The following is a 20255-nucleotide window of genomic DNA, read 5'->3' as shown; positions in this document are numbered from 1 at the left end:
ATTTAAATTCTCCATTCATTAGGCAAATCCAATGGAAAGTAAGCTCTGTGAAAGAAGATATAACCTATCTTTGCAACTTTAGAATGGAGCCCAGTACCTAGCTAAGAGTTGGGACATAATCAATAATTGTTGCTGTCACATGCTTGTGTTAGGTATTTACTTTGTTCTTCAAATAATTTTGGAATTGTTCTTCATTCAGCATCTAGGAGAATACAATATTTAGTAGATTGGGGAAATGATTATTATTCCCAAAACTTCCCCACCCCTAAACAACAACCAACTGACAAATATTTATATTTATATCCTATGCTCAGCATGTAGTCGTGTCTACAAAGAACATGTACCCTAAATGGAGACATGAAATAAAAATGTGAAACAATTCATGATTAGAAATAATTATTTTTATAAGATCAGGATTGTAGGTGTGGCTCTGAAAGTGTCTTTAGATGTCATTTAGCTCAGCAGAAATTGAAGCCAACTTGGTTAAGTGATTGCCCAAGATCACATAGGTAGAAAGGTCAGACCTACAGTTCATACCCTGATCCTCTCATTCTGTCCACTAATTATTTTGTGCAGTTAATTCTGGAATGTCAGGATAAATTGGTTTAAGGTAGACAATAAGTACATATGGAGTGGGAGAATATGGAATGTGTCCACTATATGATAGGAGGTTGTAGCATCTGGAGTCCCAGACATACACAGTAAGCAGTTGGGTGATGCAGGTGGTAGAGTACCAAATACTGAGTCAGGAAGACTTGATTTTACATTCTACTTTAGCCTCTTACTAAATTTGTGAAACTGGGAAAGTCACTTAAATTTTCTCAACCTAATTTTCCTCATCTATAAAATGGAGATATTGATGTAATCTATTTCAAAGTGTTATTGATCAATTGAGAACTTTGTAGAACTTAAAGAGATATGTAAATGCTAGTTATTTTTATTAATATTATTATTACCTTCCTAGAGATGCCTCAAAAACAGTGTGTAAAATGTTGGTGCAGTGGGGCTGAAGGAAAAAAGACCACTCACTGTATAAAGAAGCTCCCAGACCAATCTTACTCGTTGGTATTATTCAATCCATTCAGATGTGTCTAACTCTTTGTGACCCCATTTGGCAAAGATACTGGAGTAGTGTGGCATTTACTTCTCCAGCTCATTTGACAGATGAGCAAACGGAGGCAAACAGAGTTAAATGACTTGCTTAGGGTCAAAGAGCTAGGAAGTACATGAGGTTAGATTTGAACTCGGGAAGATGGGTCTTCCTGGTTCCAAGGCCAGTGTTCCATCCACTGGGCCACCTTTACTTAAGCATTACCCTAATATTTGGATTGTTTGGATTGTTATCATGATTAGATTGTGAAATCCATGAGAGCAGACACTATTTCTTTTCATCGTGTTTCCAGTGCTCAACCCAGTGCTATCTCTCTCTCTCTCTCTCTCTCTCTCTCTCTCTCTCTCTCTCTCTCTCTCTCTCTCTCTGTCTCTCTGTCTCTGTCTCTGTCTCTGTCTCTGTCTCTCTCTCTCTCCCTCCCTCTGTGTGTGTATGTGTGTGTGTGTGTGTGTGTGTGTGTATACTAGGTGTTTAATAAATGCTTGCTGAATTGAATAACCTTGTCTTAACAGTATAGCTGGGAATGAGCTACAGATGTGAGCTTCAGTCTCGTCTCTTAGAGATTGGGCAGAGGCTGAGAACAGGTTCTCCTATTCACACTTAAAATTACTGTGATGTTGCTTTCCAAGGATGCTGCTCCCATCCATGAGCTAATTAGTTCAGAAACCCTTGTCTTTTCTGACTTACTTTTAAAAATGCAGAATCTGATCTTCCTTAGATCATTTGTGACATTACCTGACCCTGTCACAAACATTAAGAAGCTCCAGAAATAATCTTGGGATCCAGTAATTAACTTGTTGCATTAGAAATGAGGCTAGGTCTCTGCTGCATTGTTAGGTAATGACTGTTCTTCATGTGGAAAGGGCCATGGTTAGGGATTATGTCAGTGAAATTTGTTACTTAATTTTCTTTCTAATGCAGCTGCATGTTCTCTGCCTTCATGCATTTTCTGGAGTAGCCCAAACACAGAGATAAAGCACATGTGGTGCTGGCTGAAAGTTTGTTAGTATCAAATTTTAGGATTTGAAATGAAACTTGGTTGCATTTGTGTTCAGGGCTTCTTTACCTTGTATGGCATGGACCACCTTGGCAGCCTGCTGAAACCTTTTGAACCCTCCTCTGAATAATGTTTTTAAATTCATTAAATAAATATTCAGAATTACCAAGTAAAAGAATTATATTGAAATACATTCATCATGTTTTTTGAAGTTCACCAACTTTCATACCAATAAGAATCCTTTTCTAATACTTGGGACAAGCTAGATTACCTTAGTGCTAGTTATTTTCTTTACTTAAAACCCTTAAGTGATAGGGTACCCCCTATTGCACCAAATGTCCCCTTCCACTTTTGGTTAGTTCTTATTGTTAGGAAACTTTTCCTTATATCTGATTTGCAGCTGAATCCTCCTATATGTATTGTCTGACTGTTGGAATGTGACCTGCTTGCAAATTTTATTTTTTTATTCCTTGTGTTTCTAAACGCTCAATGCGTTGCACATTGAAAGTGAATGAATGGAGGGGCAGCTAGGTGGCACATTGGATAAATCGCCAGCCCTGGAGTCAGGAGGACCTGAGTTCAAATCTGGCCTCAGACACTTGACACTTACTAACTGTGTGACCCTGGGCACGTCACTTAACCCTCATTGGCCCACAAAAAAGGGGGGGGGGAGAAAGTGAATGAATGAATGGAGAGATGGATGGATGGATGAATGAATGAATGGAGGGAGGGAGGGAAGGATGGGTGATTGGATGAAATTCATCTACTGGGATAATAGTTGGTGAGAAAAACAGAAAAGGGAAACAGTTCCCATCCCCAGGGAGCTTTGATTTAGCAGGGAGTGACAATGTGGGTCAAGGAACCAAGGAAGCATAATTTGGTCTGGGGATGCACAAGAATGGGAAATGGAGACACAGGGAAGTCCATTGCATACCTTTCCAGAGACAATGATAATCTCCATCACAAGACCCCAGAATTGATGAGTTGGAAGGGACCACAGCATGGATATAGTTCAACCCAAGCAGTACAGGAGAGATTAGAAGTTGCAAAGAGGATAGGCAAAAACGTCCTAACAATTCAGTCTGTCTTCAATGACATGGGCTGCCTTTGGAGAGAGTGGATGCCACCTTACTGAATGTCCATGGGCAAAAGCTGGACCTCTTTTGTAGAGATAAATTAATACTTTGGCCCTTTCGACTCTGATTCTGTGATGCCAGGAATATAACTCTTCTATCTCCTTGTAATATCATCTGAGTTTGGGAGTTGTAAGATCTAAGAATTAGTAGACTTAGGTTTAAAGGTAATATCTCTTTATCTGGTCATCTTTGGACTGGAATGGGAGTGATTAATGTTCATGACTGTCCCAAGGCCTGGTGATTCTGACCAAATGGGAATTGCCATTAATAACTAGATCTGGTCCTGTAAGACTCCAAAACACTTTGTATACATGATTTCATTCCAGCCTCACAAAATCCTTACAAGGCAGGTGCTATTCTTATTCTCCGTTAATAATGAAGAATGGAGGGTCAAATAATTGAAATGATCCATGACCATATAGGCAATTAAGTGAGATTTGAACTCTGGTCCTCTGTATTCCAAATTCAGCCCTGTATACTCTGTGTCAAATAAATCTTGTCAGTGGATAAAGATGTATCAAACCCCTACCATGTACTAGGCACTGTGCTAAGCACCAGGTGGAGGGTAAATCAACCTAAAGAGAAAATTGTTCATTCCAATGACAAAAGTTTTACCAAACTTTACTGCTGTGAATTTATGAGAGAATTTGGTTGCTGCTTATTAGTCTGAAGATGGATGGGTTAAATTTAATGAAAAGGAACTTCCAAATGGGTGAGATGACAGGTTCATTTGACTATTTGTGAACATGTTATATATACATATATATATATATATATATATATATATATATATAATATTTTGATAGAATAATGCAAGCTCCATAAGGGCTGTATTAGTATTATTATTATTGTTATTGTTATTATTATTGATAATAATATTAGTCTTTCTGGTTTCAGTCCCTCCTCTGGGGTCTGGAAAATGGAAGGCACTAAATAAAAGCTTGGTAATTGATTCATTTCTATAGAAGCAAGATCCAGCATTCATGATTTGTTGAGTATGACATCTTTGCCTTTAGAAAACTGAAATAAGCAAATTCCAAGAAGGAAAAAAAAAGCAATCTATTCAGGGCCCTGGCATCTTGTTAAAGGAAATATGGCCATGTCACAATGACAAGGAAACAAGCAGGCTGATCACAAACTTGTGCCTTTATTGTTTGTTCCATAATAGTAATAATGCCTGATTGGTGGCGGACTCTCACAATGAACAGCTCCTATGTTGCCAATTACACACCGTGTCGATGGCAGCTGCTTGTTTTACTGGTGGTGCGGGAGGGACAAATCTCTTCATCTGCTCCTGCCAACTGAATGTTATCACTTAGATAACTGTACAAATACTCTCATAAAATGAATAGAGAGAGAATTATGTCATCTGCAAAATCCTTGTCTTTGCTAGAAGTTGCTTAAAGCAGAGAGATTGTATTGTTTTTCTTTCTTAACTTCTTGTTTCCTTCCTTTTTCTTTGTTCTCATACATTCTACTGTATCTTCTTCTTTTCTTTCCCATTGTCTTTCCTTTCTTATTCATTCACCCTTGTTTCCTCTTGAAGCTTAGAAAAATCCACAGGTGGCCTGGTGTAGGCTGGCCCAGGACTACAAGACAAGATGTGAGATCAATTCCTGACTCAACCACTTGCTAATTCCATGAATGTCTTAACTAAAAAATGGTTGGTTAGCTGAGTTGACTTTTGAGGGCCTTTCTAGCCCTCCATCCCCTTAAGAGACTATGTGGCAAAGTTGAGAGAATGCTTGTTTGGGAGCTAAAAAAACTTGGGTCCAAATGTGACTGTGAGAGAACTTTCTAGGACCCAGTTCCTCTTTGCAAAAAAATAAAGTTGGTCTAGGTGATTTCTAAGAGCTCTTACTACCCTCAAATTTCAGGATTCTCTGACATATTCCATTTTTCTAAAGTTTCTTCTGCATCAGGGGGTGACTGCCCATAGTTTTGACACATTTTCCTTAACCAACAGATAAAGTTATTGATAGATAAAATTTTCCTTGAGTGATAGGTAATGTTATAACCTTTCTGCGTGACTCACCTGGTAATGATTTGCACCAGGGGAACCTAAAAGTTTGGAAAATCATAAGATCAAGGGCTCTTTGGCTCTTTCCCAGACACTGTTTTTTGGGGGCATTTTGTTGGGAAACGTCTCCTCCCAGGTTTGGTCATTCTTGTTGTTTTTCCTCACAAGATATATTGTTTGTGTCTTTTACTTCCCAGTGTTTGGACTTCACTATATTCCTATGTGAACAGTGAGATAGGGAATGTGTCCTGTCCTCTCTTCTCCCTCCTTTTCAGTGAAGGGGTCTAAATAAGGGAGGGAGTTCTTTATTAAGTGCTGGATGAGGCAAGTTGAGGAAAGAAGGAACCGTAGGATCGAAGAGATCAGATATTTGCTCATGATACCCTTGGCAGGTTTGTTAGGCTCTGTTTTGGAATCACAGTATCAGGACAACTTGGGACAAAAGACCAAAGCAGAGAAAGTCATAATCCTGAGAAGAAAGCCAAAGTGGTAATTGATGCTCACCTTTGTATGCATACCTAGATGTGAATGTGTACAGATAGGAGTATCTTGGGGGATACAAAGTGGGTCCACCTGTGATTTCATTAGCATAGAGAACTACAGGTGAGGACCTCACCACCCCCACTGACCATTACTAAGGCAAGTTTGTACCTCTTCCAAAACCTCTAACTTTAAGAGCTGCCCAGGATCCTGAAAAATGCAATGACTTGCTTGGGGTCACTTAGCTAATGTGTCAGATAAATACCCGCCCGCAGAGGCCTCTGAATTTGAAGCCAGCTCTTTAGCTATTAGTCCATGATGTCCCCCTTGGGTACATGTTATATATGAAGTGTATTATTAATAATAATTAATAAGGATAAATGAGCATGTATTTAGTACACTGTCTTACAAAGTGCTTTTCAGTCATTCTCTTGTTTGATCAACACAACAAACCTGGGAGGAAGGTGTGACTTTCATTCCCATTTTACAGAAGAAACTGAGACTTTGCAAAGTTAAGTGATGTTAAGGGCTAAAATTCTAGCTAAACTGTCTAAAAATATCTAATGAGTGGTCGCCAATAAATTATAAGCTTTAGCAAGAGTTAGACTTTTAAGCATTTATTAAGGAGAATAAGAATTTGGTAAAGAGAGAGAAAGGCCTAGATTCCTATCTATTAAAGGGAGAGCACATTTCTAGCTCCGTTCTCCACCAGAGTCCCAAGGAAAGAGAGCCTGACTGAGCGCCAGGCTCCCCCCTTCTTCCTCCCACTAGCCTGCGTCACTTCCTGACGCCAAAGAAAAGACTCCTGGTCTTGCCCTCAAAGACCTTCGCTTCATGGGCAGAACTCTTCTACAGTAAGTCTCCAGCAGGTGGCGTCATTCCAATCATTACAGTCACTTGCTGAGGGTTAGACAGCTAGTAAATGACTGAGGAAGGATTTGAATGCAGGTTTTCTTGACTATATCCAACATTCTATTTGCTGTTGTTATTTTTGTTGGTCCTTCATTCTCAGTATCAGCGTGATGTCATGACTTGCACTGAATTGGATTTAAGTGAGGGAGGGTTGTGCGAGGTCACCAACCCCACTCCTCCAGAGCCATCTGGGTCCAGTGGCAAGATATACATCAGGACAACTGGAGATGGCCCTGGATATTTAAAGCAATTGGGGTTAAGTGACTTTCTCATGGTTACAGTCTGAGGCCAAATTTGAACTCAGGTCTTCTTGACTCCAGGTCCAGTGCTCTAGGAGTCACCTACATATAGACCCTGATGTTTTTAGAAGCTTCTTGCATCTGCAGAAAATGTCCTTTTAATTATTAATCCTGGAAGCAGCCAGCAAAAACCCAGCCTCACCTATAGTCACCCTGATTTTTTTTCCTCCACTAAAGGCTAAAGGAAAGTGGTTTGGGGGAAGCTTAACTTGGTTATCCTCCCATCAAAATGATTTGTGAGGGGACATTAACTGCAGTGAGACGCAAGGTTTTGAACTGAGTCACTTTAGATTAACTTTCCAAGCTCTCTCCTGAGTAGCAATGTTCCCAATCGCCCCACTAACTTATTTTTTGTCACTGTTATTGATTGCAGTTGGTATGTCTTTTGTTAGAAAAAAATAGATATTTTGATATACTTCTGTGATGGCTTTATATAAGGATAAGGCAAAAAAGATTATTCTGGAAGACAGAGGTATTACTAATGAGAGTTTGGGGAGTTTATAGTACCCCGATATTTTCCTTGAGAAAGCAGTCTGCATGAAATTACTCTCCTTGGCTTTCCTCAAAGGTTCAAAGCATTTGTCAATATCCTAGACAAAGTGATCAATCAATGTTGATTGTGTTTATAATCCCGGAATGAAGGGTAAAAAGCAAATAAACAATCACATAAAAATTCACCCCGTACATCACGCATTTGTCTTTTTTTTCCCCATTAAAATGCACATTGGAAAAAAAAATCCCCTGGCACATCACCGTGAGGGTTTTTGAGTGATAGGAGGTTCAGGCACCACAGGGATATAGTTGGTCAGAGGCTGAGAGTCAGTTTTTTGGACAGTCTTTTCCCTACTGTTCTCTCTTTTCTCTCTCTCCCCTCCCATTGAAATTACCTTCTCTTTTAAAAATGATGGAATTTCTACTACCTGGGAGGCTGAAGCTAGAGGATTGTTTGGGTTCCATAGCCCTCAGTTGCACTTAGGAAAGTTAGTGAGGTGTCTGTAGCAATTCCAGCGCCAAAAGTATGTGGTCCAGGCAGCAAAGGGTCCCAGGATACTTAAGGACTAGTGAATTAGCACAAGTTAGAAATGGAGCAAGTTAAGGCTTGTGTGTTGATTGGCCAGAAGAGCAAACTTCACATTTGGTATGTGGCTTCCTCAATTCTGCATATGGTCTCAGAGAATATACAACCAAAAAAAAAGTCTCTATGTATGGGATGGCAGATGAGGAGGGATATAGGTGACAACCTAGATCACATAAAAACAAAAAGATATTTTTAAATATATTTAACAAATAAATCTGTGGTCAAAGCAGTGCAATCCAATTTGGGAGGTGTTAAGAGAGATAATTTCAAGATATCTCAAGGAGAGGAAGACACTAAACAATTTGGAGGGAGTAGGAGGGGAATCAGCCTAAAGAGCAGTGTTACCCCCAACAAAGGTCAAGAAAGAAATGTCAGCAACCACTGATCCATGCCCAGATCTACTTTCTCATTTCTTTTGTGCCTTATATGATAGCTGTAAACCTTGGGAAATAAGAAGTAAGAAACTTTAAATATTGTTTAGAAATTCATATGAAGATGACCATTTTGATAAAATGACCTCATGTTATAACTTAGGGGTACAGTAATTTTAATATCAATTAGTATAATATAGTATAATATTTTTTTCTCAAATTCTCCAGTACACTTAGTGAGCTGCCCATTCCCACAGAGAAAGACCCAGACTAAAGATTTTCTTTTAAGTTGATCATAGGTGGGGTGGGCTGTTGGATTCCTGTTTATATACTACATAGATGCAACAATCAAAGCCATTTCCATCACATCTCTCAACGAATCTTTATCAAATGCCTACTATGTGCCGGTCATTGTGCTAAGTACTGGGGATACTCAATTCTTTTCAGTTTTCTTAACAGAAAAATATTATATCATATTTAATGAAATAATATTCACCCCATGCATTCATTCAACTAATATTTATTGTATGCATTTTGTACTGAAAGTTACAATTAATTAACAATAAAAAAGACAATTCCTTTGAATGCAGTTGCTCCTTTTAAGGAGAAAGGGGAAAAGAGAAATGTACCAAGAAAAATATAAAAAATAATATATGCATATGTACGTGTGTGTATATACAATATGTTACGTATGTGTGTATATATACATACACACACACACACACACACACACACACACATATATATAGGGTTAAGTGACTTGCCCAGGGTCACACAGCTACTAAGTGTCAAGTGTCTGAGGCCAAATTTGAACTCAGATCCTCCTGAATCCAGGGCCAGTGCTTTATCCACTGCGCCACCTAGCTGCCCCAAGAAAAATAAATTTTGAAAGAGCAATAAACAGGTAAAAGAGTGGCTCAGGTAAAGTGCTACGAAATCTTTGAGTTCAGAAAGATCAATTCCACCTGGGTAAGTAAGAGTGAAGCCTCCATGGAAGAAATGGCCCCTAAATTGGGTATTAAAGGAAGGGAGGAGCTTCAACAGGCATAGAACAGAGATAGCCTGGCTTGTGTGGATGAGGTGACTCTGTAGACCCTGCCCCAGTGATTCTTCAAACTACTTGCACCATTATCCCCTTTTGACAGATGAGGAAAAGGAGGGGAGGGGGGAAAAAGGTAATTTCTTAGGCACACACTGTTAATGGTTGTCAGATGCAGGTTTCAAACTAAATCTTTCTGTTCAGAAATTCAGCACTTATAGAATTCAAAGACTTTCACAGAAAATTATAAAGATTTGTAATCATCTACAGGGGAATGTCAAACTCAAATGGAACTGGGCCACTACTATATATATAAGAATGCCTGTGAATGGTATATTGACCTACTTTTAAAATGTATTCTTATCTATGTTATATTAAGGTTTTATTTATTTTTGGTAAATCTTTCCTAATTACATCTTAATTTGACTCTGGCCACACTCAGAGTTGTTGTGATCTGCATATGACTTACAGACTCTGGATTTGATACCTCGCATCTAGACTATGTGTCTTGAGACACACACACATACAACATACATATATGTGTGTGTGCATACATAGAGAAAAAGTCAAAGAGAGAGAAAAAAGGGTAAGAGAGAGGGAGGGAAAGAGGGATGGAGAAGAAACAGAGAAAAGAAACAGAGAAAAAAAGAGGAGAGAAAATAGAAACAGAGATACAAATGGGAGACACAGAGATAATGCAAGACAGAGAAAGAAACAGAGAGAGAGAGGACAGAGAGAGTAAGAGAAGAGAGAGAAAGAAGAGAGACAGAAAGACAGGGAGACCAGAGAGACAGAGAGTGTAAACCATTTTCTGGAAGGAGACTGTGGTTTGTTTAAGAATTTATTTATATTTCTCAGCTTAGTTTAAAAAAACTATCAAATATTTACATGTTTAAATAGATGTTCCTATGTGTATTTATATGTAGATATGTATCATAAACAATACCTCTTGGGTAGTATAATTGTTTTAATATTAACTTATGAGACACTTACCAACTGTATGGCCCTGGGTAAGTCATTTAACCTTATTACCTCAAAATAAAAGTAAAAAAAAATTACTCATGTGGTCCTTGGTACAGAAAATTTAGACCCGGAAGGTCCATTAGGAATCATTTTCATCCAATCTCCCCTCATTTCCTGGAAGCCCAGGGAAAGAAAATGACTTTCCAGTTTTCCACAGGTTCTACCTGTTAGAGCCAGGATCTGAAATCAGATCTTCTGCCAGGATTCCTTCATAAAGGTTGTTATCTTTGGCAGTGTTGTAGCAATCAATCAATTAATCAATCAACCAACCAGCAAGCCTTATTAAGTGCCTGCTATATGCCAAGAACCATGCAAGATAAAAATAAAAAGAATGAAACAACCCCCACTCACAAGGAAGAGAGGATCCGCAAGTATATATGGAAGTTGATACAGAATAAATATAAGGAAATGTATGAAAGATCAGCTATGACATTTAAATGAAGAGTCCTCTTTGGGTTATGAGGTCTATGCCAACTTGTAAAATTCTATTGTTCCATGAAAAATATTCTAACTACTTTGACCTAAATTTCATGTCTGTTTTCTTGAATACTAGGAAAAATTGAAATGTCTACTGTCAGTTTTAGAATTTTCTGTGAAACTAAGACAAATCCTTAGTATAATCACAAAGGGATAAAACATGTGTGCTCATCATGTTCTACCAGTAGCCAATCCCCAAAGTATTTATTTTACAACTGTAGCTGGAATCTCTAATTCTCAAAGTATATAGACCAGCAGAACAAAATGCCTTAGGTGGCTTTTTAAAATATTGAAATGATATCTCCCATAAAATGTAAATATATCTTATTGTAGATCCAGAATTCTTTGTTTCCTTTGTTCATGGCCGCCTGAATGCAGTATGGCTCAGTTCACCAAATCTGAGCTGAGAACCTACTATGGACAAGGGGAATGAGATGTGTTGGCACTCTCTTGGGTGCTGGGGCTACACTGATGGAAAATGACATTTCACATGTCCATAAAATACTTAGAGTTTTCCATAAAGGATGGTACAGGTACCAAAGTAATCATAATATAAATTAGGATGTGACAGGAGAGCAACAGCTAAGGTCAGTGCATATGTGGAATTTGGTGTGCTGTTCTCAGTGCCACATTGGAGGGAGCCATTGATACTCTAGAGAATATTCAGAGAAAGGGAACTGGCATAGTATGGTGCCTCAAAATCATGCCCTAATGGGAATGATTGAGACAAATGCAGGCATTCACCCAAGAAAAGAGACTTCTTAGGAGGGACATGGTAGCAATCTCAAAGGATTTGCCTTTTTTCTAGACTCTTGGGGACAGAGCCAGGAGTAATGCTATAATTATTGTTGGGACCATATTATAGTATACTCTACATAAACCAGAGGCAGCTTTTAGATATCTTAGAAGGAAGGCAAGCTTGAAGCCAGGAAGGATGCAGGTTTAAGTTTTGCCCATGATATTAACTGGTTCTGTGATCGAATGAGATACTATTTGTAAAGCCCTTAGTGCAGTAGCTGGCACAGAGTAGAGCCTGTATGAATGGTTATTCTCTTCCACCCCAACCCCTGTGTAATTATGCCCATTTGACAATTGAGCCTTCAAGAGATTCAATGATCTTCCTAAGGCCAACAGTTAAGAAGTGGCAGGGGGCGCAGCTAGGTAGCGTGGTGGATAGAGCACCAGCCCTGGAGTCAGGAGTACCTGAGTTCAAATCCGGCCTCAGACACTTAACACTTACTAGCTGTGTGACCCTGGGCAAGTCACTTAACCCCAATTGCCTCACTAAAAAAAAAAAAAAAAAAGAAGTGGCATGGACTATTTCATACTAGTTTTCATACTTGGGGTACAGGATTTTTGCCAATGTAGGCAAATCTACTTTTTTTTGGGGGGGGGAGGCAATGAGGATTAAGTGACTTGCCCAGGGTCACACAGCTAGAAAGTGTCAAGTGTCTGAGGCCAAATTTGAACTCAGGTCCTCTTGAATCCAAGGCTGGTGCTTTATCCACTGTGACACCTAGCTGCCCCCTCAAATCTACTATTTCAAATATCAAATCTATCTGGAGACTCTTGCCTCTCCTCTGCCCCCTTTCTTTTTTTTTCCATCTTTTGGTGTAAGCATCAGTAAATATATCTTTAGATACATCTAAGAAAAATAACTATCACAGTCAATGTGTTGCTACTAGAATTCTTCTGACAAAAAAAATCTGATAATAGTATTCTAAATACTTCAGATTTAAGTATTATTATTTCTCTTATGTCATTAAATCTGACTGAAACTTCTGTTATCTATTTTCCAGGATTCACAATAAAAAACAACACTGAAAATTATGATCAAAAACTGAAAAAAGGTAATTTTTTTTCATTTTTATTTAAATGGGTTTAAAGGAAAGACAATTTGATGTTTGTTTTTTTAACTCAACTGGTTAATTTACTAAGGACCTCAAAATTGACATAATGAAGAAAATCCTTTAAGATGCTCATGTCTGAAAATGGCATTGCTTGACTTTCCAGCAGACTTGTATTATCAGAGGTTCTCTTTAGTCACCATTTGAATATGAGATTATTTTAATAGTCAGAGGGTCATCAAATACTCATTGGGGTTATTATGTTTTTCAAGGAATTTTATATGATTGGAGGAGAATTATCTTGGTGGAGGAGAACCTTAAGGTTACATTATGCCCTACTGAGTCGAATGCTGAAGAAACAAACGAAGGAAGGAAGGGAGAGAGGGAGGGAGGAAGGAAGGAAGGGAAGAAGGAAGGAAGGAAGGAAGGAAGGAAGGAAGGAAGGAAGGAAGGAAGGAAGGAAGGAAGGAAGGAAGGAAGGAAGGAAGGAGGAAGGAAGGAAGGAAGGAAGGAAGGAAGGAAGGAAGGAAGGAAGGAAGGAAGGAAGGAAGGAAGGAAGGAAGGAAGGAAGGAAGGAAAGGAGGGAGGGAGGGAGGGAGGGAAGGAGAGACAAAAACCTACAGTTCTTGATAAATAATAAGCTTAGTGGAATCTTCTGGTGTTTACATCTTTTTGCCATTTGTCAATCAATGTATTTATTAAGCAAGTACTCTGTCAGTCATGGAGCTCAATTTCGGGTCTACAAAGAAAGACAACACAAATGATTTCATCTTCTTTGGTTTGTACTGATAAAATGCATTGGACTGGAAAAGCTGATGAAGTTCTCTGAAATTTCAAGTGGCCTTTGGCCAATTAGATTAGTTTGTCTTGGTTTCCTCTTCATCAAAAAAGTCCCTGGCATATGTGCTTGTGGTTTTATGCTACAAGAACTAATGGAGAAGTTTTATGTTCTTTCCCCTGACTCATACTGACAAAATTTATAGAGGAATTTGAATTTGGGGAAATAGACATACACACATACAAATATACCTACATATATGAATATTGGAGTAGAAAGGATATATAATTTGAGTAAAGATACGTATAAAAATTCCATTTCTCTTTACTACCACTATGATCTTGTAGATTCCAGATTCCTTCTGTGCTATTCAGTTTCCTCATGTGAAAATAAGGCAGTTGGGATAAAGAAAGGGTTCTTAACTTTCCTTATGTCATAGACTCCTTTGGTAATCTGGTGAATGTGATGGCATTCTTAAAAGATTTTAAATGAATGATATAAAATATATATGATTATAAAAGCAACCAGTGATGATGAAATAATGATGTATTGCTTTTGTTTTCCTATCCAAATTCATAGATTCCCTAAAACTTATTTTAGGCTAATCCCTAGAATAGAGGGTTTCTAAATTAACTTCTAGCACTAAATATATCTGGGGGAAAAGAGATCTTGAGTTTCTACTGTACTACAAAGCAAATGTAAGTCATGACTATGAAGTGGATGCCAGAACAGCTACTAAGCTCTTGAGTTGAATTAAGAGAGGAAGATCTTCCAGGACAGAGGAGGTAACAATTGCTTTGTTCTCTATCCTAGTCCTGCCATATTTTGGAAAGGATAGTGATAGATGAAAGAGCATTTACAGCACAGACACCAGGATGGTTCGATGAATCAGTGATTTAGAACAAGCCAGGTTCTTAGAGTTATTAAGTCCAAAACGAACTTTACAGATGAAGAAAATGAGGCCCTCAAGGGAAACATGAGTTATTTTGAGTCATCTATTTAGGAAGAGGAAGAAGCAGGATTTGTCTCCATATCTTCCTTACTTTCAGGTTGGTTTTCTGCTCATTGTACTGCATTGCCAGTCTCTGATGAACTCTGAGTCCATAACATGGAAGGATCAGGGGTGACAAAATAGTTGTCTTTATGTACAGGAAGGACTGTCATGGGGGAAATGGATTACAGTGGCTATGTTTGGATCCAGACACAAAGGCAAGAGTAGCAAATAGAGCTGTATTTGAGTCAGGAAGTAGCAGATTCACATCCTGCATCAGAAACTGAAGATCTTTGAGGCTTTGGTCAAACCCATTAATCTCTCTGGGTTCTGTGTCTTTGTGTATAAAGTGAGGAGGTTGGGCTCCATGAGCTCTAAGGTCCCTTCTATGCCTACATGCATGAGCCTATGATATGTTGGAAAAGACAGATTTAGGTTCTATGCAAGGAAAAGATTCCTAAGAAATGGAATTCTTGGAAATCAAAGGAATGTTCACCCATTGGGGAATGGCTAAACAAGCTGGGGTCCAGGATGGTGATGGAATATCATTGTGCTATAAGAAATGGCAAGCAGGATGACTTCAGGAAGGCCTGGAAAGACTTGTATGAACTGATAGATAGTGAAATGAGCAGAACCAAGAGAATGTTGTGCACAAAGACAGCAATATTGTTTGATGAAGAACTGTGAATGACTTAACTATTCCCAACAATACAATAATGCAAGACAATCCCAAAGGACTATTGATGAAACATACTGTCCACCTCCAAAGAAAGAACTGATCTTGATGGAACTGACTGAAGTATGCTATTTTTCACTTTCTTTCATTTCTTTCTTTTTTTTTTTTTTTTTTGGTGGGGCAATGAGGATTAAGTTACTTGCCTAGGGTCACACAGCTAGTAAGTGTCAAGTGTCTGAGGTCAGATTTGAACTCAGGTCCTCCTGAATCCAGGGCTGGTGCTTTATCCACTGTGCCACTTACCTGTCTCCAATCAACTTTTCTTGTACAAAATGACAAATATGGTAATGTTTTACATAATCATACATGTATAACCCATATATGATTTTTTGCCACCTCAAGAAAGGGGGAGGGGAGGGAGGAAAAGAGGGATAAAAATTGGAACCCCAAACTATAAATAAAAAAAAAGTTTATTATTTAAACAAAAAGAAATTGAATTCTGCCAAGGAACAGCAGGTGGGCGGGGGGGGGAGGCGGGGACTGGGTAAGTGTCAAACTTTGAGTCACAAACACCTGACTTCAGATTCAGCCTCAGATACTTATTAGCTGTGCAACCCTGGACAAGTCATTTAATTTCTCTTGACCTTATTTTCCTCATCTGTGAAATGAGGATATTAAAAGTATCTATCTCACAGAGTTGTGATGATGATCAAATGAAATGTTTTTAAAACACTTGCAAAACTCAGAACTTTATAAATGATAATTTTTGTGATTGTTATTATACAAATTTATTTTGTCTGTTGTTTTATAGTTGGAATTCTTTTTCATGGATGGGTTGCACAAGATGACCTCTGAGATCCTTTCCAACCTTAAATTCTCTAATTCTGTGTACTATGAAATACCTCTGTATTACCTTTGTTGAACAATAATATACCACAGGAATCATCTATTATCATCAGCTATTACTTAAAAATTTTGGTTAAGAACCTGCCATAATTATGAATACCAATAATATTATTGGCTACTATTTTATTGCTATAGATTAACATTAATAATAAATATTGATTGGTAATTATATGCAGTAATGTTAATGACAATTACAACCACTTTTTTATGGAAATTGAGCATATGCATTAGTCATACCCTTTTTTCCCATATGAAGTGTTTGTTTATCTGAGTTTTTTTCAAATGTGTTAATGCTACATGGGTCTTAACAGTTATTTGAGAATATCAAAGTTGACCAGAGAAATATCATCTTCCCCTTATTGTGGTTGGGTCATTTTTTAAAGCCTTTTCATGTTGTTTACTCTGAAAAAAGCACCACAATTGATAATGAAAGAATTTTGACATCCAGATTCAATTACCTATGTTTGCAAGGGAAATTGTTCATATTACCCACAGAATTGTGCCTGAGAGCTCATTAAATGAAATGCCAGGATCTTAAGAAATCTACAAAGAAGAGGCCAATCCTGTAACTCCATCTCTTGCCCACCCCCTTTTTTTTTAGAAAGAGGACTAGCACAGGGAGACTGCTTTTGAAGGCCTCTAAAGAGAGGATTGTTGCACATGTTGGGTCATTAAACAGCTGATATGGAGTTCTATTCACCAGGGAAAAATCCAATTCAAGAAGTTGAACTTCCCTGTCTGTGATAAGGAAGGCAGTAGTTTCCTTGAGAAAATAAATGAATGGACTCCAGTTTCCTTTCATCCCCCAAATTATCTGCTTTTCTTTATGTTCGCAGCAAGAGCTGCTGGAGACTCATTACTGGGAAGCAGGACGTGGAGTCACTGCATGCTAGCATATTTTCTTTTCAGAGTTATTTGTACTTTACAGAATAAGATTATAGTGGTGTCAGAGACCTGGGATAAAGTCCCACCTTTGACACACACTGGTTGTGTGACCCTGGGGATGTTAACTTAACTTCTCAATGCCGCAGATAATTCTATGAAACTCTGAGCTGCAAAACCATTGTACCTCGGTTAGGAAACAAACTATAACAAATATGAGGGAAATAGAAGAAAGTAGAATTTTAGGCATAGAAGTAGAAGGAACTTTAGAAGTCTCCTTATCTAAGCCTTTTTTTTTTTTGACAGTTGATATAGCTGAGGTCACTGAAGCACAGTTGAGATAAGTAGCTTGCCACAGTTCAACAAGTTAGCAAGAGGCTCATATCCAGAATGGCCCCAGGCTCTCAATCCCCTCATAGGGAGTTCACTTCACAAATGAATTCACAGGTCAAGTCAAAATAACATTGTTACTACTACTACCACCACCTTTACCAATACCACCACCACTACCACTACTACTGTAACTTATTACCACCATTACTACTACTACTACTATTTACCACTACCACACTATTACTACTTATTATAATTATTGATAATTTATATATTACTTTAAGGTTTCTAACATGTATTCCTCTTTGTTGCCCTCTGTTATTGTTCAGTTATTTCAGACATGTCTGACTCTTTATGACCCCATTTGGGGGTTTTCTTGGCAAAGATCCTGGAGTAGTTTGCTACTTCCTCCAACTCCTAAAACAGATGAAGAAACTGAGGCAAAGAGGATTAAGGGACTTGGCCAGGGTCACACAACCAGTAAGTTTCTGAAGCCAGATTTGAACTCAGGTCCTCTTGATGATAGGGCACCCACTCTATCCACTTCACCACCTAGCTGCCATTGTCCTATGTAGACAAAACAGGTTCAACGAGGTTATTTGACTTACAGAAAATCATACTCATTGGAAACCAAAGAACCAGACTTTTAATCTAGATCTCTCAACTCCAAATATAGAGAGTACCTTTCCCTGGGCCATGTTGCCTCTAGTAATTATCCTGAGTAGAATAAAAATCCAGACCTCCTGATTCAAATACATTGATCATTATTTTTTACATGGTTGTGTATCTGATATTTTTTCCTTGATTTTCCTATCGGCTATTCTTACCCCCATTTACTTTTAGGAAACTCTCAATGGCATTTTAATACTCAAACAAACTGCTGGATCATGTAGATCATTGATCTCATAGGGAACTTTTTTGAAGCAATTTCTTTGAAAACTTTATTAAATGGATTAGACGCTAAGAGGTGATTTATTGATCAAGTCTTAAATAATTATTGATATAAGATGAAAAGCAATAGCTAAATAACACCATCCTTACCTCCTTGTATGAAAATATTTGCTGCTACAGTTATCGACTTTTTCCATGAATTTTCATGATTAGGAAATACTCTGAAATTTCCTTAGAAACTTTTATCGATCATTCTCAGGTGAAAAACAGAATTCATAGCAGCATTGTATATGTGTACAGGGGGTAGATGCTTGTGTGTGTGTGTGTGTGTGTGTGTGTGTGTGTATTTGGCAACAAAGAACTGAAGATAAGCAGATGCTCATTGATTGGTATAACGAGGTGATGGAAAATATCTATTCTGTAAGGCAGGAAAAAAGGTGGCGTAGTAGATACATCACTGTGATTGAATTCAGAAAAACAAGCTGGAATTCTGTTTCAGATATTTACTATCTATGTGACTCAGGGTATTGTTGTTATTCAGTCATGTCCAACTCTACAAGACCCCATTTTGAGGATTTCTTGGCAAAGATACTGGAGTCTCATGCCATTTACTTCTCCAACTCATTTTACAGATGAGAAAACTAATGCAAACAGGGTTAAGTGACTTGCCCATGGTCACAATTCTAATTAGTATCTGAGGCTGGATTTGAACTCATGAAAATGAGTATTCTGATTCCAAGTCCAGTGCTTTATCCACCCAGCTGCCCCAGGAGTCACTTAATCTCTCTGTGACTCATTTCCTTCTCTGTAAGATGGGGATGGTGATAATACCTATCTCCCAGGGCTATGGGGAGGATCAAATTAATTAATATATGTAATGAGCTTTGCCATTTTTAAAGTTCTGCATGAATGTTCCTATTTATGAAATGGAGTGATCAATAAAGATGAAGAGAATGTACAAACAAAAGACAAGGAAATATTCCACATTTAAGAAACAAATAAAGCAGTGTAGAGTAGACGTTTCACATGCAGCTTGCACCTGCAATATAGTGTTATGTGAGGAGCCTGTAGAATGGGCCTTAGTGAGGAAGATGAAGAGAAAGAAGGAGGGAGGCATGCTTTGTCTAGAAAAGATAAGTCTTAGGATTAGGCATGCTTTATTGGGGTATTCAAGGATTTGAAGAGCTCTCCTGTGGGAGGAGGATTTTACCGCAATAGCTAGCATTTATATAGTCTTTTTTTTAAGGTTGCAAAGTTCTTAACTAACACAATTTTTGGTCCTCACAACAACCCTGGGAGATTGGTGCTATTATTACAATACCCAATTTACAGATGGAGAAGCTAAGGCAGGCAGAACTTAAATGACCTACCTAGGGTTTTAAACTCAGGTCTCCTGGGCCAGCATGTTCTCCAGAAGGCAGTATTGTGAATAAAGGGTAGAATTCACATAAAGAAAGAATTCAGATCAACTGAAGCAAAGTCTTAAGGATGAAATCTATCCCAAAATGCCTTGGTAGGCAGTGGGATTCCAGTCTTCTGAGGTCTTCAGATGGAGCCTGGTTAGCCTGTTTGGGTCTATCTCTACCAATGCAGACTGTCACCTTCTTTGCAACTTCCGATCGTAGAGTTTTGCCTTCAAGTATGAGAGTGCAAGGGGCTAGTCCAGGGTCACATAGTAAACACAAGGATCAGAGATGAGACTCAAGCTCAAGTCTTTCTGGTTGTAAGGGCAAGACTCCCAGCTATTGGGAATGCTTTGGAAGGTTATTCTTGCTTTGGGATAATTTAGACTATATGACTTTTGACTTCCCTTCCCCCTCCTGCGTTTCCCTGTGCTATGAAAACATTAGTCAAGGATTTATTCAAATAGAATCCTCTTCACTTGCCTTTAAAGTCATTCTCGAGATAGAGAGTGGGGGGGGGGGAGGCAGCTGAAGTATGTAGTTAATTCAGGCCTATATGCAATGACAAACCTCTCTTGGTGCATTTAGAATCCTCTTTTCAGTGA

The 20255-nt window shown here is 38.3% G+C and overlaps 1 protein-coding gene across 1 annotated transcript in view; it reads left to right on the top strand.

Annotated features, from left to right (window-relative positions):
- PCDH15 (protocadherin related 15) overlaps positions 1-20255 on the top strand; it is a 2141593-nt gene that overhangs the window by 883782 nt on the left and 1237556 nt on the right. The window contains exon 4 of the mRNA XM_043982395.1: positions 12743-12793. The gene's annotated coding sequence lies outside the window, so the exon portion shown is untranslated. The remainder of the gene's footprint in view (positions 1-12742; positions 12794-20255) is intronic.

This window comes from Dromiciops gliroides, chromosome 2 (genome assembly GCF_019393635.1).
Source record: "Dromiciops gliroides isolate mDroGli1 chromosome 2, mDroGli1.pri, whole genome shotgun sequence".
NCBI lineage: Eukaryota > Metazoa > Chordata > Mammalia > Microbiotheria > Microbiotheriidae > Dromiciops > Dromiciops gliroides.
This window is presented reverse-complemented; position numbering and strand designations above follow the sequence as displayed.